Here is a 22,478-nt window from a genome sequence, read left to right as displayed (position 1 = left end):
GGGTCACAACTACAGGCTGATGGTGAGTTTTGTCATATTGGTATTGTTGACTGCTTATAGCAGAGCCCTTTCATTCTTGTAGTTTGTGGTTTTGAAAGACCCTGAGAGAGTTAATGGGGGAGGATCTCATTAGCATAAGCAATCTTCCTTTTTTCACCACTACACACTTTGTTGTTTTAATGTTTAGACTTGAACTTAGCTTTGGACATTTGGTTATAGAACTCCTTAAAGGACATAGCATCTTAACCTCCTGCCGTGTGTACATAATGAAGTTTTGCCATCCTATAGTGAATTCCAGGAGCGAAATGGGAAAGTGCAGCTTTTGGTACAGAATAGAAATTGTGCCATGCAAGCTTTTTGTGATTTGATTTATATTTCTATCTTACCTGCCAACAGACTTCTGGCCAGAAGTTTGGGTTAGGAATTGTCTCAAACATTAACATGGTAATTGAAATAAAGGAGAGGAATAAATTTGTAAAATCTTATCTCTTTTCTGAGGTGGTGAGTTCTCAGAATAAATCAAACATCTCTATGGATTCTTCTGTTTGCTCACTTCCATTATGGTGTCATTGAAAATGATAAAAACTGTTGTGAAGAAATAAAAGGTATTTGACATTAGAAGGGCACAGATATTTTCCTTTAGAATGATGGGTCAAAAAGAGTCCCTGTACAGCTTAATTTATCTTAAACTGTGGGTATCCAAATCATAAACTGCTCCTTAACTTTGATCATTTAGAATAAACACTACCCCCTCTGTGAGTCAAGCTTTGACTCTGCTAAGCAAAAGAGCATACGAGAAGAATGCTGTTCTTCCTGGAGGAGAGCTTAAAATTTGAATTGAAATTTCAGTCTTTTTCGAGCTGCTTCCACAGTTCCTCTTTCCTTTGTTTAGACTGAAGTTGAGGGTAGCTCCATTACAATTGTAATTCAATATCTGTATATTGTACATATACAATCTGTACAATATTTGTTTTCACTGAACATCTTAATATGTAGTCTCTGGAAATGATACATCAGTCTGGAAGTTGATTTATCTGATTACTGGAAGGTAGAGATTTTAGAATTTGCAGAATTGTACAAACTTTCGTGCAGATTGGTTGATTAATCCTGCCCTCAATGTCCCTGGGTTCAAATGTTTACAAAACTTTGCACATTTCTTAGCTCCTGTTCATCTGAGGAGCTCTGTTACAGTGCTAATCAGCAGAGATTGGACAAATTTCTTATGCTGGTGGTAAGAAGCTGTAACAGGTTAGCTGCCTACCACTGTGATCACACACTTTTTCCATACCTTCCCTACTTCTGCATTCTCTGAGGGCAAGTCCATAAGCAGGGCCTGGGCAAGGCACTCCAGCAATCTCAGCTCCTTGCTCCTGCAGCATCAAATGAAGTTCAAGTTTCCAAGACAAAAATGATGCCTTCATATTTGCTTTAATATCTGTTTCATTGTACATGATAAAGTTAGAATTGGTCTGGTTGCTGTTTCTAATCTGCTTTTGTCTAATCTGGGCTCAAACCAACTTTTTTATGACAAATGACAACAATAAAAGCTGGATACAGGGGAGCTCCTTTATTCGTGAATCTTCCAGTATTACATGCTCAACTGGGTATCTTCTTTATTTCAGAGGATTTTATTTGCCCTCATCTGACACAAGTTCACCAGAACAAGTTGTAGGTTGTAGAGCTGTATGAAGCTGTTTCTGCAAAACCTCCCACATGGAATATGTCTAAAGATCATTGCAGTTCCTTGACACTGTGGAGGCTAACAAACTTACAAGCGCTTTGCAAGTTCAAGGCAGACGAATGTCAGGGAGTTGGATCTGCCCTTGAAGTACTTAAAGATATTAGTCCCCAGAGACAGTGCTAAGAGAAAAGCTTTGGATTTCTCTACTGTTTGGAGAAAAGCTGAAGGAGACAAAAAAAGATTCATTTTAATTGGGCCAAATGTAACTTAAAAAAAAAAAAATCAATCCTCTAATTCTTTTTTTTTTTTTATCTAAATGAAAGCAAAAATATTGTACAAAGTGCAATGTTGAGAGACCCTTATGACTCTGGCTGGTCCTGAGAAATATGTTGGAGCCAAAGGTGGGGTTTTTATTTTGTTTTATCAGAGAGCACACTTGGCATCTCTCTTCCATAGTGCTACAATCATTGATTAAAAGCAGTCTTTCCACCCTAAGAAAGAAAAAAACAGGAAGTTTGTTTAAACAGGGTAATTTTTCAGCTCTTGAGTTATCTAAGGGAAAAACAGACTGTATATCATCCCAGTCAACAGTACAGTGCAGTTTTTGAACAAACAAGAAGGTGCTAATTTCTAGCTATACTGGGAAGCAGGATACCCTGCAGGATCTGTGTATACTAATATAAATGATAATGTGGTAGATGGTCCTTACATAGTAAATGATTTTTTGATATTAGAAGCTTGAAATTCCCCTGGCATTCACATTCAGAGGCTTGCAGCCAGAAAAGTACAGCAGGTAGTGCTCAGAATAGGAGAAGGCACCTAGTCATGTAACATGCTTTTCTCTTGAACTTTCTTCAGACAGGAAGATAAAAAATAGACAAAGTAATTATGATTATCCCTGCTGGGCAAGATAGGAACCTTTGAGTGATAGTGCCCTGTGGGCACTTTCACATCTACACAAGCTTCATACTTGTGCTTTTTCAAAAGTCTGAAAGACTCACTTCATTTCCCTTTCTCCACATTTTGCTGGAAGGATGATAAAATTTCACAGATCTTCAGAAATCTTGTCCATTGAATTAACTCTAACAAATGACTGCTTAGACTCTGCTGTCATTTTAAAGAAATACAGATGTAAAGTGGGCAAACAAACACAGATCTCGTCAGCTTTGGACTATTGCAGCTGAAATTGTAAGGGAGTCTCTTACGCCTTTCTTGGATATTCATGTAGCAGCCTCAGATACCTGCCATGCTCACCTCTGTAAAAGTCAGTCCTTATGAAGGAATTTGGCCATGTGATACTCTCTGATGAAGCAGAAAGAACTGTTACAGAGTGTGTTACCCTGCAGGGTTTGAAACCTTTGTTGTATGCCCACAGGATGATGAATTTAGTTGCATGTAATAATTTCTCCATGTGCAGACATCTCTGTAGCATGTGCGATGTCTTTGAAATCCTTATCTAGATACCCAACCCAGTGTCTGTAAGACGTTCAGCTAGAATCTATTCTGCACTCTTTACAGGATTTGGTCATGCTCCACTAGATCAGTGACAGCCTTCAAAGCATGATTGGTTAAATCTGTAGAGTTATTATTTGGAGTTCTACCCATAATGTTTACAAGATGTTACAGCTGTGATGTCATATATGGATCAGACAATCAGTTTGCTTAGCAGTCCCCATTCCAACAGCCTGTCCCCAGACTTCTTTCTACGGCTTCTTTAAATGTGTGATTGCTTCTGAAATTATGCTGTTAGTTGGAATGTGAAAAGCAGAATTAAAAAAAAATGTGATGCAGAGTGCTATGAGACACTACTGGCATTCTTCCACTCACTTCTCCGAGCCCTAGTAGGATCTCAAATCTTTAATCTTAGAAATCTTAAAACCCAGTAGAAGGAGCTGTGGCTCCTTTTTCACATTTCCACTGACGATCCTTGGACAGAAAAGCAGAAAGGGAGCAAGGCTGTCACAGTGGACAACTCTAATGGAAGGGCTTACTCACTGTCAGCATGACTATGCAGAGTCTATCGGAAAAATTTCCAGTTCCAGATAGGTAAACCTCATTGCTGATGACAGAACTGCTGGACTGCAGCATTGCACAGCTGTAATGCTTTATGTAAACTGACTGTTCTGATCATTACCACACAAATTGGATTAACATCTGTAGTGAGCTCTCAGTGACTGACTGTTCTAACAACTTATTTTGTATATGTTTATAAAATTAGAAAACCTCCCATTTTTATGTGATTAGGTAGTACAATGTTTAGGGACCACCTGGGGATGTGAGATACAATTATCAATTTGTATGTATACATATATATAATGGCTAAATTATTAGTTTTAAGTATATGTATATTTATGTATATATAACACAGATCAAGCTTTTGGCTAAAATCTTTGCAGAATAATGTAGGAAGGTTCTCAGTGCAGGGATGGAGTTGGTTGTCACTCTCTAGTTTTCTGATGTCATCCTTTTCTCTGAAATGTAAACCTAATGAGGGAACACATTTTTGTAAGTGTAATGCTCCACTCAGAGTTGGTTCTATAACAGCAAAATAAGACTGATAGAAGCAATTTACTGATGTATACCAAATTCATAAGACAGACCATAAATGATGTGACCATACATTTTAATGCAGACATAATGTTTTAAGAAGCATCTTTCCTTAAAATCAGGAAGTATTCAATACATAGCATGGGTGTCCTATTCAAAACAGACCTTTATTTCTCTAGAAATATAAGTAGAACAGATCAGCAGTCAAGTTCGGTTTGTTTTTTTATAATACTAAGATCTTTCCAGTGAGTAATTCTGTCGCACCTCTCTTAGAGAATGAGACAGTGCTAAGAGTGAAATGCTTATGCAGTATAATACTGTCATCACTAATTTCCGAGATAGCTGTTTAAACAAAAGCTGTCACTTTTTGATCTGACTTGAGCCTCCTGCCTGATTCATTTTGTAATGTCACGAACAGTGGATTGTGGATTCGTGGAGTAGAGCTGGTCTGATTAGAGAGGAAGAAACTTCTTTTTACACATGCACATTCTTATAATCAGCAATGAGGGGAAAGGAAATAAATAGTACAGTAAGCATGAATTGGAAGTGTCTCTCTAAAAACCTCTCAATTACACTTGAAGTTCTGAAGTCTTGGTTTTCTCTGTCCTTAGTGTTAACCCATTGTTACCTTCATAGGCCTTTCATGTGAGATTGCTCCCTATCATTCTCGAGACAGTATTTCTTTGGTGCTGCTGACCCTTGTCATTATAATAGCCACAGATGAAAAAAAGTGGAAATGGGTCCAAGAAATCATACACTGTTGAAAGACCATTGAGCAAAATATCTGCCATATGTCACTTTGGTCAGAGTCTTACAGTATATAACGTGTAAAGGATGTGTTTTGATCTTCTAAAGTTGATGACAGCCCCAGCTTTGGATGCCCATTAGTTAATCTGGGAAAGATCAAGTGCGGGCTGGAAAGAAAGTTCCCAACTGGAAGTAAAAGGTGTATCACCAGAAGCTATTTTATGTAATTGCTGATGTGTTCCTTATGAAATACTGCAAGAACAAGTGAGAGTGTAAAATGAAGAGGCAGTCATTAGAGTGAGAATGAAAAGGATGACATCTCCATTGCTAGGTATCAGTTGTGGTATAAGAGAGAGAGGCTGTGCCAGTTAGGAGAAAAGTAATGAAGGATTGTGGAAAAAGGAATATTTTTAATTGACAAGATGTTGTAGCTATCAGGTGCAATGAGTAGCTTAGTGTTCAGCTGCAAATCCATATGCTAACTGCTGACATAAATTATTTATTCTGTTTATCTATTACCTCCATCTACAGGAACAGAGCCTCAAAAACATGAACTTATTAGGCCACAAATGTAAAACACATTTTCACTGTGGCTTCGATTCTTTGGAGAAGAGAGGGTGGAAATTTCAAACCTCCAAACAAATATGTCTCTTAATTAACTTTTCTCACCATCTGTGCTTACTTATAGCTGAGGCAAGCGGTACCAGTGACTTGTGAGATTGCTTTCAATGCTGCCTCTTTAGGCCAGCTTTTCAAAGCAGCAATCACATGCAGTTAATTCCGATCAGATCAGCTTATCAGCTCAGTTCATTGTAGTGCTTTCATAATCATTCGTGTGTGACAGCCCATTAAAACTTGGCCAGGCCTTTAAAAAAAAAAATTACAAAATCCACCAATGTGTTTTACATTCAGCCTTTGAGGTATCCAGCATATTTGTTTTGTGTGTTAAGCTTTGAAATGGAACTTTAGTGAAGGGTTGTAGGGAAAAGTCACCAGCAATTGACTCTAGCCAAAGTAGTTTACTGTATTTTACCTCTAAGAGTAGTTTTATTCAAAAATGTGTACATGATGCTGTAATAATTGTGTTAAATGCTGCTTGTGGCTCCACTTGGCTCCTGCAAAGGGACAGTGCTGTGGATGCTGCCAGCCAGATCTGGGAGAGCTAATGTGGAGTGTGTGAAAGGCCACTGCCCATGGGTGGTTCAGGTTGACCAAGTGAGTTTTTCCTCTCTGGAGTACTTTTGATGGATGGCAATTACAGTTTGAAGTTGAATGCCCTGCTCCAAAAGGGCAGTGCCTCTCAGAGGGGACGGAGAGCACTGATAACACAAAGCCCTTCAACTGACTTGCAACAAATATTTTTCAAGAAGTCTGGGGAAATGGAGAAGTTCCACGTTAGTGAGTTTAGAGGCATTTGGTTTCAGAATTCTGGTTTTTATGTGTGAGCATTGTTTTTATGTTATTTTTTCCTGTATCCTCTACTCATTTACACATCACACATATTATGTTTTGTCATTGTTTCTCTTAATCTTGACAGATGAAGTTAAGAATTTTGTAGATTGATATTTGCTGATGTCTTTTATTGATTTGTTTCTTGTGTGTAATTTAACAGAAAAAAGTCAAATTTTCTGCATAAAACACAGGACAAAATATTTTTTCTGAACAATTAATGCTAGCAAGATTGGAAAAAAAGTCCTCTCTTTATAACTATTGCCCTTATTTTCAAGAAGAAAGATTTCTTTGTGGGAAGTATAATTGAAATCTTTGAAATTACCGAAAGTACTTATAAATTCACAGCACTTATTTATTGGTAAAATGACTACTGCTCACCACATCCAAGTTTCTCACCACATCCAAGTGCTAATAAAGTCAACCATTTTGGAGATGGGAACTTTTTGTTTATAAACAAACTCTATATACAGGAATTTTCTTGCTGATTCTACATTTTTTATTCTTGCATGCTGAAGTGGAAGACACAGAAAGATGGTATTTTTAATAGACTTTAAAAACCCAAACCAGATGCTGCCTTTTTTCTTTCTTTTTTTTTTTTTTTTTGAAAGAGAAGAAAATTCCCTAAATTTAGACTGTAAAATAAGCTTGTAGGAGGCAGTAAATACAGATCTTAGTAAGTGTCTATAATTTACAGCTACAGATATATATCTACCTATACTTATCTCTATATGTATTTATGTCTGTATTCATGAATATGTGTGTCTGTATATATGTATATACACGCTTCCAGTGTTTGTTTTGGTTTTCTGCTTTAATTTAGCAAATAGGAGGTGTATGGTTCTAATTTAGCTTCTCCATCTCATTTTCAATAAGCCAGACAGGTTGTCTTTAGGATTTGTTAGTTAAGGTGATGAGTTCCTTCAGGCTCCAGAGAAAATCCTGGTATTAGGGCTTGACAGTAGATGCTACAAACTGCCAACCTGTCACATGTGTTGGAGACACCTGACACTTTTTGAAAGATTGATTATTTCAAAAGGCCAGCAACTGTGTTGCTTTCATTTTAAATAATTAACATGCTCAGGCAACTTCCTTGTATTGTGGCCTCCAAGGGTGAAGAGTTTTGGACTAGTCTGAGCAAATACTACTTCAAATAATTTTGCTGATGGACTCTTTCTCTTCTCTCTTAATTTTAATTGGGGTTATTGATTTAATATAAGCCCACCCAATTCAGTGAAGGCATAGGGGGTGAAATTTTCCTCTTGCACTTAGACCTACCTCTTTGCCTTGAGGATTTATTTACACCAGGGATGCTATTCAACAGCACTGTCAACAGTGACTTTTGTTTACAAAGGGAGATGGAAGAAATGCATGTCTGTGGGAAATATTGATTTGTCAAAATTGAAATGTTCTTTTGATGACATTTCAGTTTTTTTACCCTTGACAAATTTCAGATGTTGCTTTACTGTAAACCCAAATGCTGACCAAAGATCATTTGTCCCTTGCTGATTTCTGACATATATTCCACCAGTGATTTAAACATTCTTTTGAGAGCACATGATCTAAAACAGACCAAAATTGTAGAGTTCCTTGCATGACCATGCTTAATTTGCTAAGCAATCTAAATTTTCATCTTTGTCACCTTTGTTGAAATGTTTTCTCTTGCTTTTATGAGCTGGGTTTCCTTTAAAAGAAACACCTGAGAGACACTGTAATCCGTGTGTCTGTCTTGGGCAAGTTTTTCATTAATTTTTCTACTTTTGGCCAGTTTTAAGATGAAGGTTACTGAGGGAGAACTTTATGTTGGGGAAACTGAAAGCACCGTGTGGAAGGTACTTCTGCATGACTCTTGAAGGAGGGAGCTGGAGTTTTTGAGAGGAAAACCAGAGATCCACAAAGTAACAGGCTTTATTTATTTCTGATATTCAGGGAACAACTCATCACAGTGCTGTGTTGACTTTTTCCCTGATAAGGACTCTATTGACCTCAGATTTGTACCAAAATACTGTAAAAGAAAGTCCCTATCCCAAGGCATGTAACTAGATGGGACAGAAAATAGAAAGGGAAACAGTGGCACTGAAAGGGATCCTATCTAAGGTCATGCAGCTCTTGGAGGAAAAGAATGGCAGTAAGCTTTGGTTTTCATTCATTCCAAGTTGGTGCCTTATCTGTCAAACAAGGCTGTTTTCTGTATTTTTTCCAAGTATATGACTAGGCAGTGTTTGCTTTTGTTTTAAAAGCTGCAACTGTAAGGTGATGGAGTGTTTTAGTGAAGCCCAGGACTTCTAGCTGAAAGCAGGTATGGTTAGTTTTGTTCTTTGTTTTCCACCCATGTCTCTCTTCTATACTGTATCAGGTTCTCATTGAGAATGTCAAATACAGACATTTGTGCTTTTGGGAAAAGAGACTTGCTTTCTGCAAGGGCATCTCCCCTCAAGGCATCACTCCTTTGTTTCCTTTTTTTCTGCTTTTATTTTATTTGGGGGCTGTCAGTATTTTAATGCAGTTTTCCATGGAATTTACCTTTTTAGCTGTGAGATGGACTGCCTGGATTTTGCCAAATAGACTGACTACCTTTTGGTTTCACAAGGAGCAGAATATTTTTCCATTTATGTACAAATACCTGTCTTCCTTGGGTATACAGTCAGCTTTCATGCAAGAGGGAAAAAATTGAAAGGTTCTGGAAATATTAAAAAGGTCTTTGCAGAGATTCTCTACAGTATTTTCACCTTTCACGCTTTTTTCTCATCTGTTTGAGCATTAGCCCTCTGGAATGGTCAGGTGCTAGGAATTTCCTGGCACCAAAGGCAAGTGCTCTGTTGAGGCTCTGTCCTTCTGCCCCGGTGACCCGTCCCTGGATGCCTGCCAGCATGGCTTGCTCTGCTGAAACCAGAGCTGCTGCAGATCTCTCTGCCAGGTGCTTGCAGTCAGGGAGAGCAAAACCCCCCTTTTATATTCAGCATGGTTACAAAGTCTTCACAGTTGGACTCTGTCTTTCCCAACCTAAATGATACCATGAGTCTATGACAAAGTGTCAAGGTTGTCAGGAAGTTCCAGCATATTCACTTCTGTCTGTGCTAGGTTCTAGTGCTGCATCTCTGTGTGGTCTTGGAAAAGCCATGTTTTATTTTTTTTTATTTGATTCCCCATTTTACTTTATTTCTTTGTATCATGTAAATGAGAACATTTGCCCACAAACACTTAGATGAGTAGCTGGTCGTTTTTTCTTCTTTTTGTATTGTCAATGATTTATTTTAAAAGTAGGATCTCTTAAACTTCTAGAAAGCACCTCAATTTTTGCTTTGTTATCAGGGTAGTCTCTCTTTGAAGACTTAATTTTCTTCAGAAGCTGTGCTAGTAGAAATCCTCATATTGTATACAGCTGGGTGAAAGGTTGGATTGAGTTGTTTTCCTGCCAAACTATAAAGTGAATTTCTTTTAAAATCTTTCTTTCCATTTGGCTGCTACTTAATGTCCTTTGTCTGCTTAAGGAGGACAGGTGCAATTATTCACCTCTGAGTCCTGGGAAAGAAATAGTAGTTCAGCATGGTCTCTTAGAAAGGAATGTAATTCATTGCCCCACATACGGTACATTATGCAAGACAAACAGAACTGTGAAAGCTGTAGCATTGTAGAGGAGAGCATATGATGAACAATGTTTGGTACCAAGTCAAGCTGTTTATCTTAATATTTTGTTTGGGAGTTGGAAAGTAAAAAAAATTAATTATATATTGAAGCTTGATAGAATTGCCTTTTCAGTCTTTTAAGGACAAAATCTCTTGCCACTGCTATCTGAGGAAAAGGATGTATTAGCATTCTCCAACTAGTTCATTGAGATGTAGGTTTTAAAGTAGTGATAGTAGATCCATCATTACTTAGATAATTAAATATTTCTTTTCTTTCATTGTGATGAAAATGGGGACCAAGATTTCAAAAGTGTAGCTCAGAATCTGTTTCTGAAGAATGAAAGTTCTCACCCTTTCCTTAAAGAGCGAACCTGCCTGCTACAGAGTTAAGATACTCAGGCTGCATAGAGGTTTCAGCCCAGACTGAATATATTCAATAGATAATTAATAACTTAATGATAGAAGAGATCTGCTTACAGAACAAATCTGCATTGGGTAAACAAACAATTTCTAGCTGTGGTCACATAGAACTGCAGAGAAGCTTTGTCCCATTATACTTGTTGCTTGAGAATTACACAAAATGAACAGATTTATCTTAAAGATATTTAATTGAAGTTTCAAAAATTTTTTTCCCACCTGTGGGGAAATTAAGTCTGGTTACTGCTTGTGTGTATCATAGTAGAGTCTTTTCATTTCAGTCCCTATTTTTACTTGCTGATAAGTTTATGACACTTGCACCTTTCCAGAGAAAACCGTGAGGTCTGGTGTGATGCTAAAGGGATGTTATTGTGTAATTTTGAATAGAGTCCTTTTTGCTCCTTCATGGTCAAAAAAGTCAGATGCACTTACTCATCTTTTCCTCCCACAAAATGCAAGAATGATCTATGGAATAGATATCAGTCTCTTCTTGCAGTTAAATGTTCATGTTTCCTCACTTCCTCCTGCATGCTCAGTTACATCAGGAGCAGAGAGATAAACTTGATGCTTTCCAGTAGAGGGTGTCTGAAGCAGAAGTTTGGTCATTTTGACTTTTCTGAAATGCAAAATGGAGTAATTTTGTGATTCTCTGCCATGACTGTTTTTGGTCCTCCTCCACACCCTGCTCCATACCCCTCCCCACCCTTTTTTTAATCAGAGGAGTTAATTCAAGGTAAAAGAGGCAATAGAAAGAGGACAAGCATTTAATTCGTTGTTCTTGCAGCCAAGTATTGTACAATAGGCAAACTGACTATGGAAACTGTATCTGCTTATGGTAAGATGTATAATTCCCTTCAGAGAAAATACAGGCTGCTGTGTAGATCTAAAAAAATGTTCAGGATCTGGGAATAAACAGCTGTACTGCTGTTCCAGGACTGAGTGTACCACATGACAATCACTTTGTTTCTCTTGAAATGTTAGTGAAGCAGAAAACAAACAAACAAAAAACCTCACATAACATTAGTAAAAGAAAGCTAAGCATGTTAGTGCTTTTGTGATGGCTAAGTTGCATGGCTTCATGTTGCTTTTTAAAGGGCAACCAGCATTGAAATCTTGTTAACTGACTTAAATTATCTGAATAACTGCATCCAATTTTGATATTTTATTGTAAGATGTTCCATGTGAATAAACACCTTTTCCTAGTCTTGTTAACCTCATTAAGGGTATCTGCGTTGGTGGTGATCCCTCTGGATAGAGTAACTGTCATGATTGAAAATATTTTTCCTTACTTAACACCAAAAAGAGGGGGGGAAAGTGTAAAGATTTTTTTCCTCTGAAAAAAACCCACACAGAAAGAAAAATGGCAATCAAATTACGTTTTGAGGGAAACAGCTAAACTGTCTGTAAACAACATGTCAAATATAAAGAAGGAGGGAACAAAACCAGATATAATCTCTTTCAGCAAAAGTGAACATACATTGTTAGCTATAACATTCTTAAGGACTTCTCCATGTTTAAATTTGTCCTAAAAAACCCAATCCTGCCCCTCACTTGCCAAAACCCCCCAAGAAAACTCAGGACCCAACAGAGATGTCATTCCCACTCATAGAAAGCTTTTTAAACCAACCCTATACATTTTTAGGAGTCATATGTGTGGAAGAATAAAACCCTCTAATTTTTCTACATCCAAAATGAAAATACTTCATTCTGTTCTAAGCAACAGTGAATAAAATGGAATTGAAAAGCAGATGTAAACAAGGCTAGTGATGACAAAGGGATGAGTTGCTGGTCCAAACAGGAAACTGGAGGAAAACCTGAGAGTCACTCTGTCCAAATTACATATTGTAAAGAGAAGCTTTTTTTCTTGCTTTATACAATTCTCAAATTTCATGAGGAAGGGAAGGTTTCTTCAATGAAGTGCTTAACTACTGTGATGTGCAGTGATGGCGTTGGTATCGGCAGATCTGCACTTGAGCGTGCTGATATACTGGACATTTATAATGCAGATTCCAGTCTCTATTGCTGTGCAGAATGTCTCCCACAGGTATTTCAGTTTTGCTTTTCCCTCTATAAAAGCCCCAAAGTATACACTTGCTCTTTCTGTGTAAAGAATACCATCAACCAAGGTCTCACATGATCAGAGGTGAAGTCCTACTGGCCTCAACGAAGACATTCCTGTTTGTATTCATTGATGATCAAAAGTAGATGGAAGGTGTTTGATGTCAACATGGACTTCTTTGTCTTTGTGTCTTTATTATCTATTGTATCAATACACTGAAACAAGCCTGGTTCTGGTGGTACTAAAAAGAGGTAAGATGGCTCTGAGTTTTGCCCTGACCTTATTGCTTTGACCACATGTATATATGTCCTGTTTTGTTCTGTCCTCCTCTGGCTTTTCTTGAGATCATGGGAGAAAGGAAAATACCTTTTTCACATGAGGCAAAGAGATTTTTTTTGTTTTGCTTCCCACTATTTTCTTTGTTATGTTTTGTTCTTTCACAGGTGAAAGAATTCCCTGCCTACCTGTGGGGATTTTAAGAAAATAATCTTTTAATATGGAAGTGTTTATGTTCTCATTAAGGGGTGAACATAACATCGATTTCCTGTACCCTCACCCAAAATCTAATTGCAAACTGTAGTGACTGGAGATAAGTCTGCCCACCAGGTTTAATGCTGTTTTACTAGTTTAATTAGGCTTTGGGTTTAAGGTGTTTCATGAGAAGAAAAGGGCTCCTCAGTAGTTGGGTTAAAAAGGCAGAGAGAAACAACAGCTGTAAGGGCACTTTCCCATGTACTTGAGCATGATTAAATGTAGCAGGGGGTTCTTCCTTCACTGAGTAAATTACCTTTGTCCCATGTGTATATTGATATAAACTTTAAACATTTGCCTTTGCAATATATCTCAGGCTGCTTCTCTTGCTGCTCAGGGTCAAGAGAGAAATTCATGAATGCTGACAGGAAATCTCTCCCTGAGTATAAGGAATAGGTGTACAGTTTCTCAGATAAACAGAAGATTCAAATTGTCAAATTCTTTGTGTGTTTACTTTTAAGCAATACACACAGCAAATAAAGCAACCTTTTCACCAGATTTATATTAGTGATTCAGATGCCACATCATTTCTCTAGTGTCATACATAAAAAATTTCTTGAGAAATCTGCTTCCCTGTACAGATTGCTTAAACCTGCTATGGTGATTCAGAAAAAAAAAAGACTGGTTTGAGTTATTTGTTGCTATCTTAGAAGCCAAAAGATCTGAGACTTCAAGAAAATCTACGTGACACTGCCAGATGCTACTCAAGTGATAGTTGCATCAAGGTGCCACAGTGTTTTAATAAGAAGTGTGTATTTTTTTTTCTTTCAGTGTAGGAATGTGAGATCAGTTCACAAACTTTTCATTTTCTCTCCTAACTATCCCATCTCTGTCCATCTTAAAATATTTTTCTTCTCTGTAGCATTATGACAAATTTAAGATCCCAGCTGAAGCATAAGGCATAAATAAATTAATACCTGATCTTCTTAATCCAAATGTAATTTGTTAAAATCTGTTCAAAATCTTGTCTAATAGGATAACCTATATTTTTAAATTCTCCAGATCTTATCCCTTCTATCTAGAATTACTTCAAAATATTTGAGACTGCTGAATGTTGGGTAATTGTTAAATAGAGTATCAATATATTTAAATTTCTATACTTTACAATTTTCTAATATTGAAACAAAGTTTCCTTGGTTTAATATTAAGATGACATAAATCTGTGACGTGCTTTTCAGTCAAGCTGAAGATATTTTCTTGGACCCTGTTTTCATAAGAACATGGCTAACAGTTACAAAGAAAATAGAATGGTTCAAAATTTTAGCCACTAAAAATTTTAGCCACTAAAATGAGTGTATAAACTTTTATACACTAAAATGAAACCAAACCAACTCTAACAAAACACCTCTGTATTCATTCAGTCTATGCCTTAATAACTGTGCTTCTCAGACTTCACAGTCACAGAATGGGTCAGGCTGGAGGGGATCACTGTGGGGCTATCTGGTCCAACCTCCCTGCTCAAGCAAGACCATCTTGGAGCACATGGCACAGAACTATGAGCAAATGGTCCTTGAGTATCTCCATGAGGGAGACTCCACAACCTCTGGGCTTCTCTATGGAAACAAGAGCAAGGTGGCATTTAGGCCTGTAAGGCTGTGCTATGTGGTGACAATTCACCCCACAGAAGTCACCAACTACCAGGGACTCTTGGCATGGCTCTCATGCCACCACCAATCCACACTGACTCCTGAAATATCTTAGAGGATGTTCACTCAACAGCAAGCTTTTTATCTCCGCTTCTGACTGAGAAGTACTTCAATGAATATCCTTGTTCATTAACTACATACTAGTTCTAAGCATTTGTTCTATTTTAGCCACTCTTTAAGCATGCTATTTCTAGCTCGTGCTCTGAATGCACTATTTGAGACTGATGGTGAGTGAATAACTTCAGTCATATCACTAATAATCGTCTTAACCAATCTGTTGTGCAGCTGAACAGATCAAGTTAATGCAGAAAGTGGAGGGGTTTAGAAGCAATGTCCCTATCAGAAAAGTGTAAGACCAATGTACATTGATTCAGATTAAAAAAAAAAAAAAAGCAAGTTGCTGATCTGAACAGAAATATATGCCAGTCAGAATCAATATTGGCCTCAATGAGATTTATTTTGTTGGAGAAAAGGATCTAATATTCAGGAGGCACTTGAGCTGTGGCAGTTGTTGAGTATTGTTTATTCAGGCAGTTTGAATTGTTGGGCTGAAAAAGGAAAAGTTTATTAGCCCTGCCTTGGCCATCAAACTATTAGATTTCATGTAACTTCAGCAGGTTTCTAGGAAATATTTTATACCTTCATGGGTAAATTTGAAATTTTGGGCATTGGGAAACTACATGAGCATTGTATTTTTCATACCATTTTCCAAATAGTGCGTGGTTCCTCGAGACCATAATGTTTTTATTATGATAAGCATTATTTGTCCCTCTGTACTGTTGGTGCTCATTTTCTTTTTAAGGAGAATATAAGGATGAGTGCTGATATGAGGTACTGCATAACTATGTTAAAAATAAAAAGGGGAGGGAATGGTGGAGAGCTGCCTTAGATGAAAAATGCCCAGTATGTCAAGGAAAATATATTCCCCAGTGTCATTTTGTGCTCTGCAGGGGTCTGTTTTCTTGAGTCCAGTGCAAATGCATACTCTCAAGAAAGCCATTTTCTGTTTAATGTGGAAAAGAAGAATAAAGCAATTTTTTATTCTACTTTTATACAATCTTGTCAGAAAAGAGAGGTGGATGAAGAATTACAATCTTTAGAGATGCCATCAAGACTCCCTAAACACAAACCTTATCAACCCCAGTCTGAAATCATGTCAAATTTCACAAATTAAGCAAGACTGGATTCTGCTTTGGACATCTCCAAGGAAAACCCCTGACACAATAGGAACTAGCATGAACAATTCCTTAAGCAGATCTCTTTTTTTCCTCTGAGTGATGAGATGAATATGGAGAAAGCATGCAAGCCCTCCCTTCCATTCCCTGGAAGAGGTTCTCTACCAACCCTTTCACCCCACCAAAACTGACGCTTGCTCTGACCTATTTTCGTATTTTTTATTCCTTGTGCTTTGTGCCAGAGAGCAGGCACAGAGCAGCACTGAGAGTTCATGCACCCGCCTGCAAAGAGATGGAATGTGATGCAAGAACAAGCTAAGACAGGAGAATTGATCTCTTCAATATCCCAGTGGCAAGCACATAGTGTTCAGTTCCTAAATGTGCCTAAACAAAAGGTCCTGTGCCCTTTGAAATGTCGTGGGGTTATCCTTCCTTGCCTACAGCTCTGACGCTGGAGGACCACAGGTCTCCTGTAGGTTTGTGTGATACCTGCCAGGTCTCTGTGGTTGCTGGAGGTACTCCAGGGCATCTCAAATGGCACTAGGCAGCTATAATTAAGCAACTTTATCGGGCCCTTAGTTCCTAGGAGTGCTTTGCCAAATATCTAATTTTAGCTGCCAGTGATGCCATGAGTGGACATTTCAGATGCTGCAGAAAATGAGAATTGTCACCATATGACTCACCAGATCTGCCAACCCAAATGAAGTGCTCAGCAAAGCATGAAAAATCCAAAGACCAGAACCTGCAAATGGGAGTGTACCCCTGAAAATGAACTTATTTTTGGCTAGTCACTTTGCTTGCACTGGATTTTGTGCATTGAAGGGGAGAGTGATGTGCAGTAGTAAAAGCAAATGAACCCAAGGAGATAAAAACCCCCCAAACCCCAAGAACAAAAAAGAGCCTTCCTGAGATTAATTACTGTAGACATTAACATTACTGAGTATTTTGGTAAATCCTTAAAGGACTCCAAATCTCACTAAATGAAATCCTACAGATAATTCACTTTTATTATCTAAATCTAAAAGTTTGGAGAAAAAATTCTTTTGCTTGGTAGTATTTTATTAAATAAAGTCTATAAATAAAATCGTGACATAACAATAATTTTCCTGCAGTACTGCATGATAGTAAACTAACTTTCCAGGATGGGTGGGGAGTGAGGAAGTCACACTATTCATTTTAAGAAACTGCCTTGATACTACTCTGCTGCATCACTTACAGAATGCACAAGTAGTAATGTTTGGAATATTTCTCAATGTCATTAGAAAATTCACCTTTCACATCTGTATCTGCTCTTGAATGTAAAAATAACAGTATTCCTGCAATTGGTAAAGAAGACAAATGCGTAGTCTTTAAGAAATGGCATCTAAGAAAAATCCTCACGCTTTTCTATTGATGCAACAGTTAAAATATTTTCATGCTATGCTCCATCTCCATATGGTTTTCTTCAGTGTTGTTTTCTCAGTTGATGGAGGGAAATTCCCTAGACACATTTTACATAATTGCTTGTATGGTTGCTGTTGCTTACATTTGTTCTGTCAATTGTGGATAGTTCTTATTTCCAACTATTTTGTTAGAAGTGTTCAGAATGCTAAAAAATGCTGGAATAAAGTATATTTAATACAACCACCCATTTACAGAGCTGTGCAAAGCTGGAATTCATTCCTCAGCTCTTCTCTCAGCACCTAGCTCTGTTTCATGGAAATACCTTTGCTGTTTTCTTTCGCTTACTTTAACAGTTTTTGGGTTTGCTTTTTTTTTTGGTTAATTTTTAGAAATTATTTTCATAGTTGCTGAAGGTACATTTTCACCATTTTTGTTTGAAAATTGCTTTTGTCCCTTTTGAGGCAACACAGGCTGTTGAAAGAAGCCCAGGATCTAGACCCAGGAAATGTGACGTTCCCCTGCACTTTGGTTGATGGTATTTTTCTGATGAATTAGTAAAAGGATTCCGTAGTATCCTACAACTATTAGCAGCTAACCTCAGTATTTCAATGGGGGAACATTTCCTTTACAGTTTAGGAGAACTAAGGTGGAGTGCAATTAGGTGAGGCACGTTACCGGGATTGGCACTCGTGGTTCTTCTTACCTACCACTGTGCTAAATAGACCAGAAGGTATTAAGTCACCCATTTATTTTTTTTTCTGTAGCATTTTACCCCCTCAGCAGAATGATGCAGCAACACCTGCCATCAGCCATCCTGGTGTTTTGAAACTACAGTCAGTTCGAAGACAGCGTTAAACCAAGTGCATAGAGACAATTGCCTGAGGCAGAGATGAGGGTGGCTCCCCACATGGATCACCCTGCAGCAATTTGGGGTATTTTTTCCCCCAACATCTTTGATCTCTCACTTTGAAAGTCAAAGTTCAAAATCGAATTAAATCTGACCTGGTCAGTGAAGTATTTTTTCCATAGAACTGTAGAAGCCTCCACAAATTTGATTTGATCTATGACCAAGAGAAATTACACAGGGTTTTTTTGTTTGTTGTTGTTGTTGTTGGTTGTTTGTTTGTTTTTCTTTGTTTGTTTCTTAATTCCAGAGGAGTGATGTTGGACATACTAGAGGTGACATGAGGGTGAGTGCTTCTGAAACATATGCTCTGCAAAGATGTATTCAAAACATTAATCTTTTAAAAACCCAAGTATCCTGTCTTGTAATAAAATAAGATGACAAATCTCATCAGGAAAGTTCTTTTATTTAGACTTCCTTCAATTGCTGAAAAATGACTTGGGGAAAACTACCTGAAAGTCAAACCAAAAGCAATAGATTGTGCCTGTAAGAAATCATAAAGTTCATTATGTACACAACGATGTGGCAGAGGAGGAGAGCTGAATTTTTAGTAGCACTGGATGAAAATTAAAGTAATCCTGGGTAAGTAATATGTTGCAAAGTGTTAGTTCAGTATGTTTGAAACTCATTTGAATTCAGCACTGTGATAAGTGAGATCTTAACAAAACATTTTAGAGTGTCTTTTCAAGTCTTAGTCTGTAGGACAGAAAGATTTTTATTTTATACTTGCATAAAACAAACAAAGGTTTCTTCCTTTGTTTTTATAGGATGAATTTAGAATACTTGTCCAGTTTTATGTGTTCCCATAATAACCTTTCTCTGGAGAAATAGTCTGTCAATTATTCCTGTTTTTCAATTCAGATTTTTACATTCTGCTTTTAACACAAAGAAGGTGAGAAGTAAAACTAATTTCCCAGGTGATTTTGTTTGTCATCATAATGCGTAATGTAATTTGTAATGTTTCAGATGATGTAGAAATCAACTGCAGATTTAAACAGCAAATTTCCATTTTCCATTAATATGACAATTCATTCCAGCTGAAGAGCCACCTTTCCCTGCATATGTGGACATCCTGCCATACAAGAAGGAGATGCTGTACTTGGGAGGACAGTGGGGTTTTTTGTTTGATTGTGTTTTTTTAAACTACTTATAATGAGCCATAGTCATCTATCAGGATTAATTTCAGGGTACAGAAGGAGAAGCCCTTTCTATTTGAGCTCTATTTGCTGTAAATAAGCAGCAAACTGAGAGAGCTACATAAGCCACCAGCACAACTGTAGTTTCAAATCTAAGTGAACAGGTAAAGTGAATAGCCCTGAGAATTTGATGCTGTGGGAAATTTAAGGTATTTCTAAATGTTTCTGACAGTGGTTTGCTGTCCTAAAACCAGCAAATTATCTCCGTGGATTTCTATTAGACGTAGGACACTTGAAAAAAAAAGTGAAGAATTTTTATTTTGTGAAGGAGAGTTCAAAAAAGTAACCTTAGTTTTGCCTGCTGTTCAATAGTAATGCCGTGACGGAGTAACAATTTTAACCAGCTTTTAAAATAATGCTCTCTAATATAACTCCCCAAATATGTACATTAACATTTTTTCTACGCTTCACTTTCATGCAAGTAGTATGGATCTGCCAGTTTATGCTTCAGGCTTTTTCTTTCCATTTTGAGGCTTTTTCCACTGACATTCTTCAAAGTACAGAGCCGAGGGCATGTGGATTTGGCTTGGGTAATCTGGACAGGGTGGGAAGTTTCTGCCAGTGAAGGGAGAGGAACAACTTGTCTGCTGCTGTGCTGGCTTTGTCTGTCATTCCCTGCGCTTGGACTCCCCAGTTCTTTCCAAAAGGTTGAGGTTTGCAAAGAAGATTGTGGCTGTATCTCAAAATATTACCTCAAAGATAGCATGCTTATCTGGTGAGAAATTACCCTGGGGCTGCTGTTGTGTTTTGTTTTCATAAATTCAGAGCTGGGGGCCCTGGTGCCCTTGCCAGGCTGAACTAGAAAAGAGCAAAAGAGGCCATGCTGGCCACAAGGAAATGATGGGCTGGCAGTAAAAGGCCGCACGCAGGCAGGACGAGAGGAGTAGTGCAAAGAAGCCACACAATGGTGTTGGTTGAGGTTACAGGCAACTGGTGGCATGGGACTGTAAGATGAGCAAAACAAAGATCTGCCATACCCAGTTACCTCTTTCTCACCAGTGGCAATACAGTTGTCTTAAGACACGGTATGGAGCAGGGCAGACTTGCAGGGACAGACACTGCTGCTCTCCCAGCCTCCAAGAGCTTGCAGCTGATGTGCTTCCTGAGCCAGAAGTGTTGTTTCTTTTTTAACTATCAACATTTCTGGAGGAATCTCAGCAGTTCTGAGAAAAAATAGGAAAAAACAATTGTTTTCAATGGTTTTTATGGAGAAATCCTCCCTTAGGCAGTTCCTGGGAGGGACAGTCTGAGGAAAATGTATTTTCGACAATTTAATACACAATTAGTGGGGACCGAGATTAGAATTCCAAGCAGGAGTTGACTTACTGGTACAAAATGAGAACGAGTACTTAATTGTTGCATGTGAGAGTGAGGATCTCCTTAGAAAGAGGGATTGCTGTTGCTTCTGGCAGAAATGACATTATTCCCTTGCCTGTGTTCAGATGCCTCTTTTTCCTGTAGCGTTTGAAGTGGAAGAGAGACTGCCCCAAGGACTAAAAGCTGTAATACCCACGAGTTGTACCAAAACTGAAGTCAAGATACACATGGGCTGAAGGGTTAAGAATTGAGTAGCTAAGATGGTAGAAAGGCTCAAGTGCTTTCTGAGGTTTTACTGAAGTGCTGCCAACTGACTTGAAACCTCTCATCTGAACAAACACTTGAACTGAAAATATTTCTGTATTTTCCCAGAGAAGTATTTCATTAGTCATCAATAACTCTTGGGGTTACATACAACTACCTTCACAGGTGTTGATAAATAGCTTGAAATCTGAGAAGACATTATTTTAAAAAAAGAGAAAGTATAATTTGATATATTTTTATAAAAGCCTGCCTTTTCCCTTGTTATGTTCTGAATAAAATTGAAATATAGCAAAGTCCCTGGTTTTTGAACAGACATTACGTCTAATTTTGATTATGTCATCAGAACCCCTGACTGAGTTGTCAAAGTATGAAGAGCACTGTCACATTAAGTAAACATTTCCCAGTATATCTGTTATCTTCCTCCTCTTTCTTTTTGGAGCAATGTTATATTTTGTGAGATGGACAGTGCTGTTAGGTATGTAAAGGAAAACAATTTTAAAAATTAAAATTATAGGGAAAATAATAAATGTCACAATTAGAATTGTATATAAAATAAATTATACTCACCATTTCCATTAATTATAATTATAGTTACTTTATATGGGCCAAATTTTGGTTAAATCACTTTCCAAAACAGGCCTTATATTCTGATCATAATTTTCATGCTTGGCAGATAATAATCTTCTCTTCCTGGACACCGGCAAGTTCTGTATTTCCATCAATGTCAAAATGTTGACTGTTCACTGCTCCATCAGTTAGCTTTCTCTTCACAATCTGAAATGTGCATACCTGGACATCCTGGGGCTTCAGGAGCTAGCAAGGTCAATTCAACCATAGTGACCTGATCCAGGTGCCATGGAGAGGAGTTCTTGGCCATGCCTGTGGATGTGCAGGAGCACCCAGACAGGCTCAGGCCAGGCCAGAGGCGAAGTACAGGCTGTTAATAGGACCTATGGAATGACATTTCCAGTAAAATAATTTTCAGCCTTTGGCAATGTCTGACTTCCTTATCCCAATTACATGTAAATCAGAGTGTTTGGTAACTGTTAACAGCCTGAAATTTTTTCTATTTTTGCATGCTTTTGGTCTATTTGCTGTCTTCTAGCAATGCTTATTTATGCCTGCTGAGAGGAAACAATTAATATTTTGGTGGGTTTAAACCTGTTGCCTGAATTGGAAGTTAAGTATTTTGGATATCTTGCAGTGGTCTGACTGCTGTTAAAATGGGCAGAGGATGTGTTTTCACACAGCACAGAGAACTAATTTGTCCTTTTTCACAAATAAAATGTATGATTTCTTCTGGTAAGTTGTGAGCTGTCTCTGCTCTCTCTCTAACCAGCTGTGCTGGGTGGGGGTGAATCCCAGAGCCTTGGAGATTGCACTTTAGGAGATTTAATAAAATATTTCACTAGAGTAATAGTAGGATCATTTATTTTTAGCACAGTGTAGCTAGTGCATTTTATTTTGAGATACTATTTATAGACTGTTTAGTATTTTTTTTCTGTGAGACACAGCTTAAATTTATACTCATTGCTC

The 22,478-nt window shown here is 37.8% G+C and overlaps 1 protein-coding gene across 1 annotated transcript in view; it reads left to right on the top strand.

Moving 5' to 3' along the window:
• Window positions 1-22,478, top strand: part of RBMS3 (RNA binding motif single stranded interacting protein 3) — a 709,804-nt gene that overhangs the window by 217,010 nt on the left and 470,316 nt on the right. The window lies entirely within an intron of this gene.

This window comes from Corvus hawaiiensis, chromosome 1, assembly GCF_020740725.1.
Source record: "Corvus hawaiiensis isolate bCorHaw1 chromosome 1, bCorHaw1.pri.cur, whole genome shotgun sequence".
In the NCBI taxonomy this organism is placed as follows: domain Eukaryota; kingdom Metazoa; phylum Chordata; class Aves; order Passeriformes; family Corvidae; genus Corvus; species Corvus hawaiiensis.
Note: the sequence above shows the minus strand (reverse complement) of the source record. Positions and strands in the feature narration are given on the sequence as shown.